The sequence below is a fragment of the Aedes aegypti genome, chromosome 2 (assembly GCF_002204515.2).
Source record: "Aedes aegypti strain LVP_AGWG chromosome 2, AaegL5.0 Primary Assembly, whole genome shotgun sequence".
NCBI classification, from domain to species: Eukaryota; Metazoa; Arthropoda; class Insecta; order Diptera; family Culicidae; genus Aedes; species Aedes aegypti.
Genome location: NC_035108.1, coordinates 196056546 through 196073116, shown reverse-complemented (window position 1 = coordinate 196073116; position 16571 = coordinate 196056546). Strand labels below are relative to the sequence as shown.

At 35.2% G+C, this 16571-nt stretch overlaps 1 protein-coding gene across 2 annotated transcripts in view; it reads left to right on the top strand.

The window, feature by feature from the left end:
* Positions 1-16571, top strand: part of LOC5578845 (coiled-coil domain-containing protein 102A) — a 49539-nt gene that overhangs the window by 17837 nt on the left and 15131 nt on the right. The window lies entirely within an intron of this gene.

Sequence of the window (16571 nt, the reverse complement as noted above, 5' to 3'; positions counted from 1 at the left end):
ATATTAAATTCTTCGTTTCTATTTCTATTATTTTCTATTATTTTTATTTATTATTTTTCAATTGGTACAATATTTACTTAAGAGCTACATTACAATGTTTCATTTTCTTCCTGAACATACAATCTCCCTTCTCATTTGATAGTTAATAATAGACCTCTGACAGTCTCGTTTCTCTTATATGGTAAAATACAATGCTTTGCGAAACCATCAAAAAATAACTTTTGAACATCGAAAACATTATCAACAAAATAATAATTGTTATACACATAAAGTTTGAATTCTGTGGCAAATTGAGCAAATGAATCGCCATACGAGCTGGCAAACTTGCATGCAAGCTGGCTGAAATAGTTGAATTTTCCGTTTTCAACAGTCAATATCTAAAAATCTAGACGTGCTATGATATTTTTGAAAACGGAAAAGGATTCAGCAATCCTCAATTTAGTAAATAGCTGTATTTTGGTGCTTGAGACGTGTTCCGCAGTTTAAGTGTTTTAAATTAGTGATGCATAGTAACGGTGCTAGTAATTTATTTATTTATTTGTTTATTTGTGCTAGTAATGAAATTTGAAGAAATGTATGGTGATGCAAATTTGCAAATGGCATTGGAAGTGATTGTGATAGTTTTGTTAAAAACACATAGAAAATAATAATAATATGAACCCTACTAATGTTATAACGGCCATATTTCATTTTTTGGTAAAAAAATCGTTGTGGTCTTCTTGGAAATACTACAACAATTCATACGGCGATTTTGTCAGTTTTTTTTTCTAGTAATTTTCACAGTGATTACTTCGTTTATTACTTCGAAAACTCGCCCACGGATTTTCCCAAAAAATGATCAGGAAACTACCGTAAAGTGCACTGATCCTTCTGAAAAAATATCAGCATACTCATCAGCATCAGCATCAGCATGTCAGCGCATATAGTGACACTTTTCTGGATCATTACGAACTATGAGGACTGAATTTTATCACTTTGAAATTGCGAGTTGCAATGTCAACAAGGTTGCCAAAACGAATGACGAGCTACTTAGCCTTATTAAATTAATTAACTCATTACGCGTGGTAAAGATGGACAAATTATGGGTGAAATTATGAAAAAAATCCACGTGCTCGGCTGGGATTTGAACCCAGGACTCTTGTATGCTAGACGAGCGCTTTACCAACTAAGCTACCGAGCCACTTGGTGACCCAATAACTGAGTTGGTTACAAGTTTAGAATTCAAATCCCTACAGACCACGCGGACCCCTTTCATAACCAATATCCATCCATCTCATGTTCCTACACACGCGGAGCGAGCGAGTGCGATTTGTTTAGTGTTGAAACTGTTTGCCTATCGTACCTACATCGCTTCCACAACAACTGTATTGTGGAAGAGTAAAGATGTGGGAAGGCTATCAACGTGTCGTTCTCACTCAAGTGACGACATGACTACTACAGAGAGGCAGTACACTCTAATATAAACTGACACTTATATTGAGCTATTCGGTAATCCAATCCGCATGGTTATTAAATTAATTAACTCATTACGCGTGGTAAAGATGGACAAATTATGGGTGAAATTATGAAAAAAATCCACGTGCTCGGCTGGGATTTGAACCCAGGACTCTTGTATGCTAGACGAGCGCTTTACCAACTAAGCTACCGAGCCACTTGGTGACCCAATAACTGAGTTGGTTACAAGTTTAGAATTCAAATCCCTACAGACCACGCGGACCCCTTTCATAACCAATATCCATCCATCTCATGTTCCTACACACGCGGAGCGAGCGAGTGCGATTTGTTTAGTGTTGAAACTGTTTGCCTATCGTACCTACATCGCTTCCACAACAACTGTATTGTGGAAGAGTAAAGATGTGGGAAGGCTATCAACGTGTCGTTCTCACTCAAGTGACGACATGACTACTACAGAGAGGCAGTACACTCTAATATAAACTGACACTTATATTGAGCTATTCGGTAATCCAATCCGCATGGTTATTAAATTAATTAACTCATTACGCGTGGTAAAGATGGACAAATTATGGGTGAAATTATGAAAAAAATCCACGTGCTCGGCTGGGATTTGAACCCAGGACTCTTGTATGCTAGACGAGCGCTTTACCAACTAAGCTACCGAGCCACTTGGTGACCCAATAACTGAGTTGGTTACAAGTTTAGAATTCAAATCCCTACAGACCACGCGGACCCCTTTCATAACCAATATCCATCCATCTCATGTTCCTACACACGCGGAGCGAGCGAGTGCGATTTGTTTAGTGTTGAAACTGTTTGCCTATCGTACCTACATCGCTTCCACAACAACTGTATTGTGTATATTTACTCTTCCACAATACAGTTGTTGTGGAAGCGATGTAGGTACGATAGGCAAACAGTTTCAACACTAAACAAATCGCACTCGCTCGCTCCGCGTGTGTAGGAACATGAGATGGATGGATATTGGTTATGAAAGGGGTCCGCGTGGTCTGTAGGGATTTGAATTCTAAACTTGTAACCAACTCAGTTATTGGGTCACCAAGTGGCTCGGTAGCTTAGTTGGTAAAGCGCTCGTCTAGCATACAAGAGTCCTGGGTTCAAATCCCAGCCGAGCACGTGGATTTTTTTCATAATTTCACCCATAATTTGTCCATCTTTACCACGCGTAATGAGTTAATTAATTTAATAACCATGCGGATTGGATTACCGAATAGCTCAATATAAGTGTCAGTTTATATTAGAGTGTACTGCCTCTCTGTAGTAGTCATGTCGTCACTTGAGTGAGAACGACACGTTGATAGCCTTCCCACATCTTTACTCTTCCACAATACAGTTGTTGTGGAAGCGATGTAGGTACGATAGGCAAACAGTTTCAACACTAAACAAATCGCACTCGCTCGCTCCGCGTGTGTAGGAACATGAGATGGATGGATATTGGTTATGAAAGGGGTCCGCGTGGTCTGTAGGGATTTGAATTCTAAACTTGTAACCAACTCAGTTATTGGGTCACCAAGTGGCTCGGTAGCTTAGTTGGTAAAGCGCTCGTCTAGCATACAAGAGTCCTGGGTTCAAATCCCAGCCGAGCACGTGGATTTTTTTCATAATTTCACCCATAATTTGTCCATCTTTACCACGCGTAATGAGTTAATTAATTTAATAACCATGCGGATTGGATTACCGAATAGCTCAATATAAGTGTCAGTTTATATTAGAGTGTACTGCCTCTCTGTAGTAGTCATGTCGTCACTTGAGTGAGAACGACACGTTGATAGCCTTCCCACATCTTTACTCTTCCACAATACAGTTGTTGTGGAAGCGATGTAGGTACGATAGGCAAACAGTTTCAACACTAAACAAATCGCACTCGCTCGCTCCGCGTGTGTAGGAACATGAGATGGATGGATATTGGTTATGAAAGGGGTCCGCGTGGTCTGTAGGGATTTGAATTCTAAACTTGTAACCAACTCAGTTATTGGGTCACCAAGTGGCTCGGTAGCTTAGTTGGTAAAGCGCTCGTCTAGCATACAAGAGTCCTGGGTTCAAATCCCAGCCGAGCACGTGGATTTTTTTCATAATTTCACCCATAATTTGTCCATCTTTACCACGCGTAATGAGTTAATTAATTTAATAACCATGCGGATTGGATTACCGAATAGCTCAATATAAGTGTCAGTTTACTTAGCCTTAATAAAAATTTAGGTATCAGTTACCCGTGGCATTGACGGTTAATTGATTTTTTTAAAGCTTATCGATTCCAAGCAATAATGCGAACTGGTTCTTGTATTGTACCCGGGACGGTTTCGCCAATGGGAATGAGCATCCCTTGAAAAATGCATAATTTTTTAAAATTTCTTTTGAAATGACATGCAACCCAAGGTCTAGGAAATGAAGGAATAGGCATGTTATAAGTCAGTGTTATGTTATTGCCCCGATTAGCTCTTACAAATTTCATCGTTTTAGAATGTCGATGTTCGACTGTTACAATGTTCCTTAAAATTAAATCTTACATAATGAATGGATGCTGCCTCACTTGAAAATAATGTTAATTTTATTGCGTCGCAAGTGCGCGGAATTAGGCATTCTTCTGCGCGAAATATGGAAAAGCGTTTAAAAAAATGCGCGGAATTAGGCAATTTCAACGAGTGATCTTTTTCAATAAAATCACAATTGTAAATTATATATTCTTCCAGAAAATCCACAACAGATTTGAAGAAATTTAGAAAAAAAAAATAATTTTCTCGGTCGCCAGGCATTGCAACTAATATGTGATATTGTATATTGTGCTCGGCAAGAAAAATCCACGGAATGCGAATAACTGAAAATGTTGATATACGTCGCAGTGATAACAAAAACCATCAAATGTTTCAGATTTAGCTAATTTGAAACATTCGCGTCCTTGAAGAACGATAAAAATCAAACCTACTTAAATTTTGACGTTGCGTTTGAGTTGCGCGCAGATTACACTGCGGAACACGTTTTTGTTTCAAGCATCAAAATACCACTATTTACTTAATTGAAACGGTTGCTGAATCCATTGCCGTTTTCAAAAATATCATAGCACGTCTAGTTTTTGAGATATTGGCTGTTGAAAATGCAAAATTTGACCATTTCAGCCAACTTGCATGCAAGTTTGCCAGCTTGTAAGGCAATGTATTTGCTTTATTTGCCACACAATTCAAAGTTCATGTGTATAACAATACTTATCAACACACTACGCCAACGTTCTTGGCGCCTTGGGGCAATAGCTATGCTACTTTCAATGTAGTGCGTATGAACCCACACTCATGCTATTTAAATATTCGTTGAATTAGATTTGCTTTTTTTGAATTAGTTGTACGATTTTGATTCAAATGGTCTATCTGTTCAATGAACAGATTGAACAGATTGACCAGACGCCACTGCATTAGATTGTAAATTGGACAAAATATCAATTTATGGTATTGTAGAGCAGGCAAAAAGAGAGGTTGTGACATCTTATGAGTCGCCTCTGAAGAAAATCAATGGTTAAATTCTTGAAGGAGTCCTAAACAAACATTTTAGTGGAATTACTAAAAAAATAATAATTCACTGGCCTGTTAAACCATCTGTTAGGACTTATAGGACTATTAGACGAGTAATATAGGGCATTAGTTCAAAATGTAAAAATGTTTGAAAATCCCATCTCCCATGTCTTCCTTACCATCTGTAGTGGCAATAACCTCCGATTGTTACTGAGGAAGTAGAGTTCGGAAAAACAATCTAAAATCAAGTGTACAATTAATGGATTTGAAGCAAATTAGTATCTGAAATCATGAAGAAATCAGTTGAAAAGTAGCGGGGACGCAGAGCACGAGGTATAGAAAAGAAAGTACTTTTTTGAGCTGACCGATAAATTGGAATCTGCTTCAAGATCAGTTCCCGAAGTCCGAATACCATCCTTACAATAAAATTAGTGTTTTGTGAAATTTTCAGCTTTCTAGGTGGTGATTTAAAGGTGGCCCAAATACATAGTAGGTTTATATGGAAGTTACTATGGAGAAATTTTGAAAAATGTTCCACACGTTAGTACTGTAATCTAAGCTTAAACTTATTATCCCATAGTGAGAACTCATTCTTAAAATCTTAATGAAGCTGAAAATTTCACAAACAATTTTATGGTAAGGATGGTAAGGAAAACATGGGAGATTGAATTCTCAAACATTTTCAAATTAGGAACCGCTCTAATAGAGCATGCCAGCTCTATAGTAGCACGATATTAGCATGCAGGGCTAACTAAACCGTTATTTTGTAAGTTGAGAATACATAGAAGTAGAAGAATCAACGAATTCCTGTAAAAGTTCATAGATAACTTCATTAACAAATTTCTGGAAAAAATGTCTGGATTAAAGCATTCCTAAAAAAAGGTGGCTGATTTCTTAAAGAAATCCAATACAAAAAAAATGAAGAAGTCTTCAATAATAATGTTGGAGGAATAATGATAATGTTGGAATAAAAAATTATTGGATGAAAAAAAATCTTACTAATCTGTAATAGTAGTTTACGGAACAAGTTGCAGAATGATGTAAAAAATCTGTAAAAATCGAGATCTGCAACGAGTTACGTACAACATTTTTTTGCAATTTCGTAGTAGACCACTTAAGGGTATCAGAAATTATATCGGAATGCATTCACCATTATTTTACAATTTCTGAAATATTGTTGTGTAATGATTCATTACGCAACTCAAAACAGTTTCGTAATGAGAAAGCGTTGCGTAATGAATCATTACAGCACTGGTTTCGGTTGCGTAATGACTGTTGTTGCACTGCATACTTCAGTGCAGGACACCTAACAACGATTATCTAAATCACCGCCGATCTAGCAAGAAAAATCTATCTATGACACCTCATTGTTTGTGGAAAATCTTACCACATTTGGTGTCCCCGCATTTGATATTTACGTTTTAAACGCACATGGCGATATCTGAAGAAAACTTTCGACGAACGCCTGAAAATTGTATAAAGTAATACCTTACGTGTCCCGAGTAATTACGAAACAAATGCTCAAAAATACAATCAGACTTAGTTAGAGACTTGGTCGGTCTCTAAAAAGTATCTATTTGTTATAAAAATCTCTTAAGTCTGTTTTCAATTCAAATGGTCTCGAAAGTCACTTTTTTACACTCAATTTTGGTGTAAAATTTAAAAGACTTCAGAGACTTACGCTACCATTTCACAGGTACCATGACCCCACAGTTATGGATCAAATAGTGTGGAGTCCAACCTATAAAATTCAATAAAACGACATGGAAAACGTAAAATTGTAATTGAAAAGCACAAATTGAATCATTTCAATTTGGAACTTCGGTTAGTAAACTGTTTTAAGTGTAATATTTACATATGATTACATAAAAATTAAAAATTGCATCGGTTTCTGAAAACCATATTATGGATCAATTTTCATATTATGGATCAAATTGTGACATATTACGGATCAGTGCGCAAAATCAAGAGATTTTAAACTCAATGCATCTGTATTGCATGATTTGGTGAAAGTTAACAATGTTTCACATATTACTGCAAAAAATAGCATTGTTAGAGCTGGAAACAAGGGTAAAATGCCCTTTTTTGTGATATACTGCATTGTAGTAACTGAGGCATGAACTGTTTTCTCTCCACACCAAGTTTTCCACCCATTTTTGTCTGCTAAAAAATGAAATTTACCAACCTTGATGTTGTATTAGTTTTATCCTTAGTGCTATTGTCTGAAAATGTCGAATCCAATGCTTAAAATGGTAGAAATCTACATTCTTTGGTAGTGATCCATAACCGTGGTAAACAATCATTTCCTGGTCCATATTATGGATCACTAGTTTGAAGTGCTAATATTCGGTATTTAGAATCAACAATCAAGAAAACTCTTTTCTAAAGATTAATTCACACTAAATCGAAGCGAACGAGCATGTTTTATGCTATAATATATGAATTTTACCACTTGTGGGAGGTTATGAATGCTGACGGCACTTCTTACAGAAAACGACCATATAATGATAGCTGTGTGGTACCAACTAAACATTTGTCAAAAACACCGTTATTAAGCGGTTGAATGTTGTGCTTAACTTTACAAATGCTAGAAGACAAATAGTATAACATGGGAAAAATATCAGTTGTTGTTCTGCACTCGCAAACGTCGGACGCGCCTGATCTAGCAGTGGATGAAATAGTTTGAGACTCAACCGTAGGTAGTTTTTTTTCTCCTACAATTGGTTTTCTTTGTTCGGTTTGCCGTTCGATCTGTTTCATGCATAACGATTCGATATACCGCACGCAATGAGTGAAGGAATGATTTGCAATACGGTTCAATTTGCTTTCCCCCCGGGCACGCCTAGGCCGTCTTGGGATGAAATTGCCAGATTTCTGAAGCATCTGGACTCTGATGCGAAGGACATGGACACTGTCTACAAAATAGGTGCAAACAAATCGTTATGCATCAAATACAAGTCTGAAGCAGCTATGCGAGATGCCCTAAGACGGCATCCAGATGCAATTAAATTTCATTTCACTAATGGAAAGACAGTGGAAGTACGGATGCTTACAGCGGGAAAAAAGATTCACTATGTTCGGGTGTTCGACATCCCTCCAGAAGTTACCGATGAGGAATTGGCATTGGTGATTGGGAAGTTCGGAAGGATTGAACGGATGGTGCGGGAAAAATTTCCCGCAAATTTAGGAATGGACCACTTGTATACTGGTGTTCGTGGAGTTTTTATGGAGATGGAAAATGATATCCCCCCAGCGATGGATGTTTTCAAATGGAAAGCAAAGCTGTATTATGATGGACTGAAGGAGAAATGCTTTTTGTGCCAGTGTGAGGGTCATCAAAGGAGTAGCTGTCCAACCAAGAAGCCTGTGGAGAATCGGAAGCATACTTCTTATGCGGGGGTTGTCCAATTGGGAGAAGCAGCATTACCAAGAGAAACGGACAATATCGAGAATGATATTATTGAAATAGTGGAGGAGGAAATTTTGGAAAATTCGGACGTGTTGGATCAAGTGGATTTGTCACAGGAAGCTCATGCAACGGAAGAGTCGTGTTCATCAAGTTTTCGAAAGCATGTGGAAAGCATGGACGAGGAGCAATTGAGGGAAATCGATGAAGCAGCAGAGCAACTTGGTTTGGAGAACTTTCGGGAAAATGTTGCCAAATTATCGCAAATGATTGACGAGCTCCCTAGTAAGGAACAGGCGATTCAAAGACGGGCGCAGTTTGCAAAATCAGGCTCTACTGAATTACGACCAAAAAAGACCGCTCGTAAAAGTTCAAAATAATGTATTTTTAACTAGTTTTAGTTTCAACATTTCGGCTCTGTAATGCTGTAATGGCGCCTCGAGCCTACCAAATAAATGAATATAAAAAAAAAAAAATGGGAAAAATATGTTTTACGTCAACGTTTATGTTTTGAGCGAGTTATCCGATGTTGAACGCCAAAGTGATCCGTCACTGTGAGTGATCCGTAACTGTGTGGGCATGGTACTTGAGATTTCTCAAGAAAACTTCAGGAATTCTTCTAGTGATTTTTCCAGAGAAGTCCACTGGAATAATTTCAGGGAATGGTCCAGAAATTCCTTTAGAAAATCCTCTACCTATTCCTTCATCAAATCTCCCAGGAATTCGTTAGAAAATTTCATTTGTTTTTTTTTTCATCATTTGCTCCAAAAAATGCTTGACCTGTAGTAATTTTCTTTGAAAATTTTCCCAGTTACTATCCCAGTATTCTCTCTAGAAGTTTTTCCCCTATTTCTTGCAGAGTTTTTGAAGAAATTCGCTTAGGGATTTATTTTAACTTTACAAATACTCCTCCAAAAGTTCTTACGCTGAATCTAGCAATTCTTCCAATCATTTTATTCAAATTTTCCCAAAAAAAAAGGCGATATGCTTCAAAAAATTATCCAGAGATTTTTCCAGTAAATCTATGATCAGGGATTCCTCATGAAGTTTACCAATTGTTTCAAAAAATTCTCCGATCATTCTAACATATTTTTTGGGATTCTGTTCAAAATTTTTCAAGGCATTCTTTCAGAAAATCCAGGAATATTTCTTAAATAATTATCTTGAGAATTTATCTATAAAGTTTTCAAGAGTCCTGAGGTTTTTAGAGTTTCTTGAAGAATTTACATCAGAGATTACATACATTAGGACTTCCTTAGGAATTTTCTGGAGGAATTCCTCAAGAAGTCTTAGGAGATTTAGTTGGATTTTTCCTGAAGTAAAATCCCTGGTTAAAATCTTAAACAAATCGTGAACAACAATTTAGGAGAAATTGCTGGTTTAATTCTCAAAGATGTCCTAAACGGAAATCTTAGATGACATTGTATGCAAATCGATGGAAGAGTAGCTACATAAATTCTTGAAGGACTTAAGGGGTTAATGACAAATTTCTGGAATATATGGAAATTCATAAAAAAAATGTGCGAATAGAATCTCTGGGGTAATTTCTAGGATTATCCTTAGAAAGAATCCAGGCAAAATTCTTGAAGTAATTCCTTAGGAAGTCTGTAAAAGGATCACTAAATAAACTACTGAATAAATAACACGGAGTAACACCAGGGGCTGTCCACCATTCACGTAAGACAATTTCGGGGTTTTCAACCCCCGCTCCTTATGATAATTTTTTATATGAAAATCAAATAAATAAATAAATTATGAGGCGCGTAGTAAACCTCAAAAACCCACCACTTAGGGTTTTGTTCTACTTCGTCGTAAGCGCTATTATTTGTCGTATCAAACTTTAAATGTTCCACTACGGCGGATATTCAAACTTACCTGCAACATAAACTCATTATCCAAGTGTAATTTTGTGAAAGCTGTTATGGTTCGTACAATTGTACACTAAAAATGCAATAAAACTACTGTATTTCGGTAAATAACATCAGTTCAATTATACACTTTGCACTTTGCACTTTTTCGCATGGACGAACAAGATTTGAGAGAAATGCTTAGCGATCGACTGAGCCACACCACTTTCCAACACAAGTTTCTTCCCGCCCCCGTGGGTGACTTACTTCGCCGGTCACTTATTTTCACTATGGAAAACCTTCATACTTCTTCACTGAAGGATTTCATTCCAATCACACGCCGTAAAACTTCAATAAATCACCAAATTTTACGAAATTTCCTCAACAATTGAGAATATAAACAAAGTTTAATCCGTCGTACTGAGAAAAAAAAGCTTGTGCGCATTAATGTGTGCGCGACGCTCGACGTAAAAATACGGTTGTGTTGTTTTCGCTGTACTGTGAGCAAATGCCATAATTATACGGTCAAAAGGAACTGTGTTCATATGTTTGGGCTGAATTTTGATGACGAACAAGGAAGGAATGGAGGGAGATGCCCGTAGATCCGATGTGGGGTATTAAGAAATGCGGGCGAACATCAAATCAGTATTTGTGATAACATCAGTTTTGAAATCTCTCTTCTGAACATATTTAAGTTTACAAAATTAAACCAGGATCTTGGTCTTGCAGAGGTGTCCGCAGAATGCTGATTTTTTTAAATTTTGTTTTCAAAAATGTTTCCTTTTTCTGTAAAACTTTTAAAATTATGTTATTCGATTTTTTTACTATGGATTGCTTTCTGAATTGTTGAGGAGCCCGAAGTATTTAATAATTGAATACAAAAAAATGAAAAATTATACGGATTCGATTAAGTGAATTTCGCGAAAAATATTCAAACGATTTATCTCAAAATATAAGAGACCTACACAAGTATCTTCAGCATAATTGTCTAAAGTAAACCATTTTGTATTATTAATCGAAAAAGTTGCAATTGCATTGTCCAATACGGTAAGAGACATATTGATCGTATTTGAGTTGAGTATATTAATAAAGCTCTGTTTCTAGCTTTAAAAAAGTTTTTCAATGTTAAAAATTCAATGTTAATAAACTATGTTAGCTAATACAAAAGAATTCATGACGAAAAGAATTATTTTGTATTAGCTAACATAGTTTATTAAAAACATGTCATTTTTTTCGGTCACTTATATCTTTGCTTCCAAACCCCTTTGCTTTGATCATAAAGTTCCCAGAAAAGTATTATCCGTTCTTATAGAAATAGTGATTTAAAGTGAGCTGTTAAAATTAATCATTATAAATCTTGCGACCCGCGACTGATTTTGAAAGAGTTAAGATGGCCCGTGTAATCGGTTAGGCTGAGGACCACTGTTCTAGTAAAACATTTTATTATAGCGTTGATATGTTGTGTTTTAACCACTCAATACATCACAGTGAGACGAATCTGGAAACTGATTGCGACGGAGTTGAAAACGATGCGACGGATTGAGAATACGGTAAGATGCATTTTCTTTGCATTATTTCCAAAAACAGATCAAGATTTACCAAAATGTTTTTGTACAATGCTAAAGCCGTTTTGAGAAAGAATTGTTTGGCATCGGTTTGAATCAGCATCATTCACTGCAATACTGGGAAAATTACAGTTCTCACTGATCAATGCTTAATACGATGGATACTAGCACATCACCCTACGTTATTAAAAAACGGCTCACCACAAGGAAACTTTTGACAAACAACTTAATCAATTTTTTAATTATTTGCAGGAGAAAATAATGAAAAAAAAAAATACATACAGTACGAGAAGTAATATTTGTAATGTTACGAGAAATTTCCAAAACAAAAACTCGGAAGGAATATCGTGTTACAGAAATGCTGGATTTCATTTCATGAGCAATTCTTATGAAACTATTATTTTTTCTATTTGGTTATTTTTTATGTTTACTTGATACCTGTTTTTTTTTTCATTGGATCTATAAAGTCCCATTTTTTAAACAATTAGTCGCTACCAGCCATAGAGAAATGTTTGATCTGAGTCTGAATAATTCTTATAGAAACATTTATCTTCAGATTTTTGTATAGATTGTTTTTGTTTTTGTTGGTCTCTATGTAGTCACTTTTTGGTTCCTGTTCGGTTTCTTTTTGGATTCTTTTTTCAATCATGAAGTTTATAAAGCAGGCTTATTTTGAAGACACTCAGCCGCTACCAGGCGTGTCTTAAATAAATTTATTTGAAATCGATCAGAATTTTTCTCGTGATATGCAAGGTTTTATTCTATATATTTCTTCATGCATTTGACCAAAGTTTCCTTTAGGTATTGTATTGCGGATTTCTTCGACAATTCATACATAAATTCTAATTGAAATTGTTGGAGTATTTCCTATTTTCTGCCTCTGTTTTTTTTCTGTTCCTTTCAAATATGATGTGCCAAAAAATTACTATTTTTAAAAACTTACTCGTTATCGGCTTTGCATAATTCTGCATGTCCTTGAAAATGGACAGGAATGTGAACCCAGTTCAGCATGGCCTTACTTTAAAGTAAGGCTGCGCTTTTACCCACTGATCTATGGGAGAACCCTAAACACTTGTCTCTAGAAAAACTTCTCAGTTAAATTACATCTTCCCAACTGCCGAAAGCGAAAAGGTATTCTGGCATCGCGTGACTTCAGTCTATTAACAATAACCATCCCTTGTCGTGAACTAGGTACCGTAAAACGGGGTAACACTGATCGGAATGTCCCTCCTAGTAAAAAGTTCTAATCAACATTAAACGATGGGATATTTTCAATGCAAGAATGATAGTTCTGACCCATTTTGCATCAAATCGTATTCCGAGCTGGCACCACCCTCTCAAATTTCAATGCAATTTTGTTGATGTGTAGATTTTGACTAAGTAAGCCAGTTTGTGATAAAGTCTCATATCTATTTTTTGAGAGAGTACTGCCAACGCCGAAAATAATGTGACGAGAAACGCGACATGAGCCCTTTTTATATGGAATTTTCGATAGTTAAGATTATTTAAATATAATTTGTTTCAAAATTGACTCGCTTCATTGAATTCTGAGATTGTTGTGACTTTCATTTGTTTAGTTTTGTTTGAGAATAACACTCTACAAAATTTATTTTATGACAAGGAAAAGTTATTATTAGAAACACTTTTTTGTTATCCTTAAAAGTGTCCATCTTGCGATCTATGAACGGTAGGTAGTAAACATAATCACCTATCTTGAAACAAATTTTCATTAGAATAAGAAATGACCATTTATTTTTAAATCCACCTTTGTTTCGATTTTTTTTCAGTATTTGTATTCAAAAATTTATACAGTTATCTAAAAGTCACCCTTACAATACTTTTTTGTAGGTATTGTAAATTTTCAGTTGCATAATTTTGGAAAAAAAATCGGGTGAAAAAGTTTGATCCCTATCAAATAATAGTCCAGATTGGTAAAACTAAGTATGTTTCATTGAAATCTGAGATGGTACTGCCAACATCTGTTCGAGTTGGTGCCAAATACGTCTTCTTTTTATTATCATGAGTTAAAAATGGCATCGCCTGAATCAAAGTCAAAATTTTCATAAGTATTTTCAATTCAACAAAATACACGAAATACTATGAAAAACGCAAAATGTCCTTAGAAAATTTCCAACCTTTAGACGTATTTCACGATGAAATGACTCAAAAAGGAAATAAGTTGTAAGAGTTTGGCTTTCATATTTGATTTCAGAAGTCATGATTTTAGTAAAAAACGACATTTTCAATATTATCGATCATTGTTTACATGTTACTTAAATTTACAATGTTACCCCATATAAACTAGATAAAAAAAATCACGTGTATTTTTTTTAACAAGCCCAAAACTATAAAAAACAAAATACTATATATAGGGTGCAGAGCTACTTGGGCACTTCCATGATTCACTTTGGTATCGGGGGTTTATCTCTGCCGAATTGTCTGAAACTTGGCTCAGAGAAGTGCTTTAGTGCGACGCATACTGTGACCAAATATAAGCTCTTTAGCTTTCAAAAAGTCCCACTGCCGAAGTGAATCAAAAGTGCCAAGAATAGGATCCGAGCGATGGGTGCCAGTAGGGTATTTTTTTTTATTTCCGTACGGGTTTGGGCCGAAAGGTCTCAGATTTTCATGAAACTTTTTCCACAGGCAGGGCTCATCAATATATGAATAAAAAATATTGAGAAAAAATCAGTTTCGCCTATTTTCCCGGAAAACTCAGTTGGAAATTTTTTGTTTTCCTCTGACACTACTTACTTTGAAAAATCATAACTCAAGAAAGAAGCATCGTAGAAACAAAGTTTTTTTTATGAAAATGAAAGCAAATTTTCTCAGGAATAAAAAAAAAATATTAACTGGAAACAGTTTTCCACAAAATTTTCCACCGTTGAGAAAATTCGTAAAGAAAAGCAGGAAAAACTATGTTCCAATTAGTGGAAAACTTTCAAAAATATATTTTTAAGAAGGTAATTTCATTAGCTTTAATCACTGAAATTTTTGAAATGTACTTTTTTTCGTTTTTGAGTTATGGCCAATTTTGTGGAAAATGACCATATAAGCCTTCTATTTGAAAACCCATATTTCAATCGAAGCATCGGAAAAACAAAGATTTTTTATCAAAGCAATTGCAAATTTTCTAAAACATCTGAAAAAAATATATGGGATTGGTTTTAATGAAGTATAAGTCGGAATGGATGATATTTTTCATGAAAAATTACACCGCTAAGAAAAACTGAAAAAAAACTGTTTCTGCCTCAATTTTTCATTACACTGAAAAGGGATTCTTTCTTTTCTATGGAACAAATAAGATTATTATTATTATTATTTTTTTAATTTTATTTATTCAATTATTCAGTACCGTTAAGTCACCAGTCACCGTGCGGGCTCCATTCACCGTGCACATATACAAATTCCTACAGCATATTCATACAATGTTCACAAATTATTCTTTTGTCAGCAAAACAAGATAAAACTGATAAAATGAAGTAGTTTTTGTCACAAAGCATTTTGAAAAACCTAGTTTATGTAGTCAAAATCACGTGAATTCTGTTTGATAATGAGATTTTTCAACACTCTTAGTAGAAACGCCAAAAATTATCATTTTTCATTTTAACGTTAGAGTATGAAATTTTTCAAAATTTCAACAAGTTTACACTGTGGATACTACTAGTTAGATGTATTTCATCGTATGAGCAAAGAAATTTTATGCAATTTATTATTTTTTTATTGTGTTTCAGTCAAAACCTAAATGCACGGTAAACGGACCCTTTTCAATATGTATGCACATGGTTCCCCTTACCGTGCATTACTGTAAAAAGCTTGAAATTATTCATTAATATTAGATTTATTGTTATGTCGTAATTAAAAAACTTCATATTGAGTGTTTGAGTGAATATGAAATGGTTTGGACAATACAGTCAAACCTCCTATAACGATTTTAATGAAAAATTATTTATTTAGTAAATTTTTAAACTTTTTATGGTTTTTATAATAAATGAAGATTTTAATACTCTTAAAAATGGGTGCGCACACTACTAGCAACATAGTTGCTCCATTGCCAACGTTTCTTCAAGATACAAAATTAAATCATGACGAAAACTATATGCACGGTGAATGGTGCACTAGTGTGCACGGTTAATGGTGACATAGAACGGTACGAGGCGACCTTAACATAACATTTTCAAACATATTTTTAGAGTATTTTTTGTTATCCAACACTAGTTTTATATTTTTTCCTGAATTATTATATAATTGCACGCTACGTAGTTGTATTCTAGTACGCATCAAATGATTTGGAAAAGTTATACAATTTATTGAAGTGTAAATTTTTCTTAAATGCACGGTGAATGGTAGCTTGACGGTATATAACTTACATTTTCATCTTAATACTATCTATTTTTCAACCGGGAAGATTGTATTTGGTTGCTAACACCAGAAGATTTTCGTTTCTTTGTATTATTAAGAACAAAGCATGCTGTATTTTCTTGGTTTTCATGTGCATCTGAGAATTCACTAGCAAAAATGCTTCGTTCGTCATTTGGTATAAATGAATGATATTTTTTGTTCCAAGAATTGGAACAAGCAGTGTTGTTCAGACGCATTTCCCCGAAAATAACATTTTCCGAATTACGAAGCCACGAACTACTACAACCATGCTCTATCCTCCTAAGATAGAAAAGCAGATGGTTAAGCTTGAGTACTGCACACAAAATCGATCAATTTTGATCCCAGAGAGCCACAATTCAAATTTCGGTGAAATGAAATGAGTGAGTGCGAATCA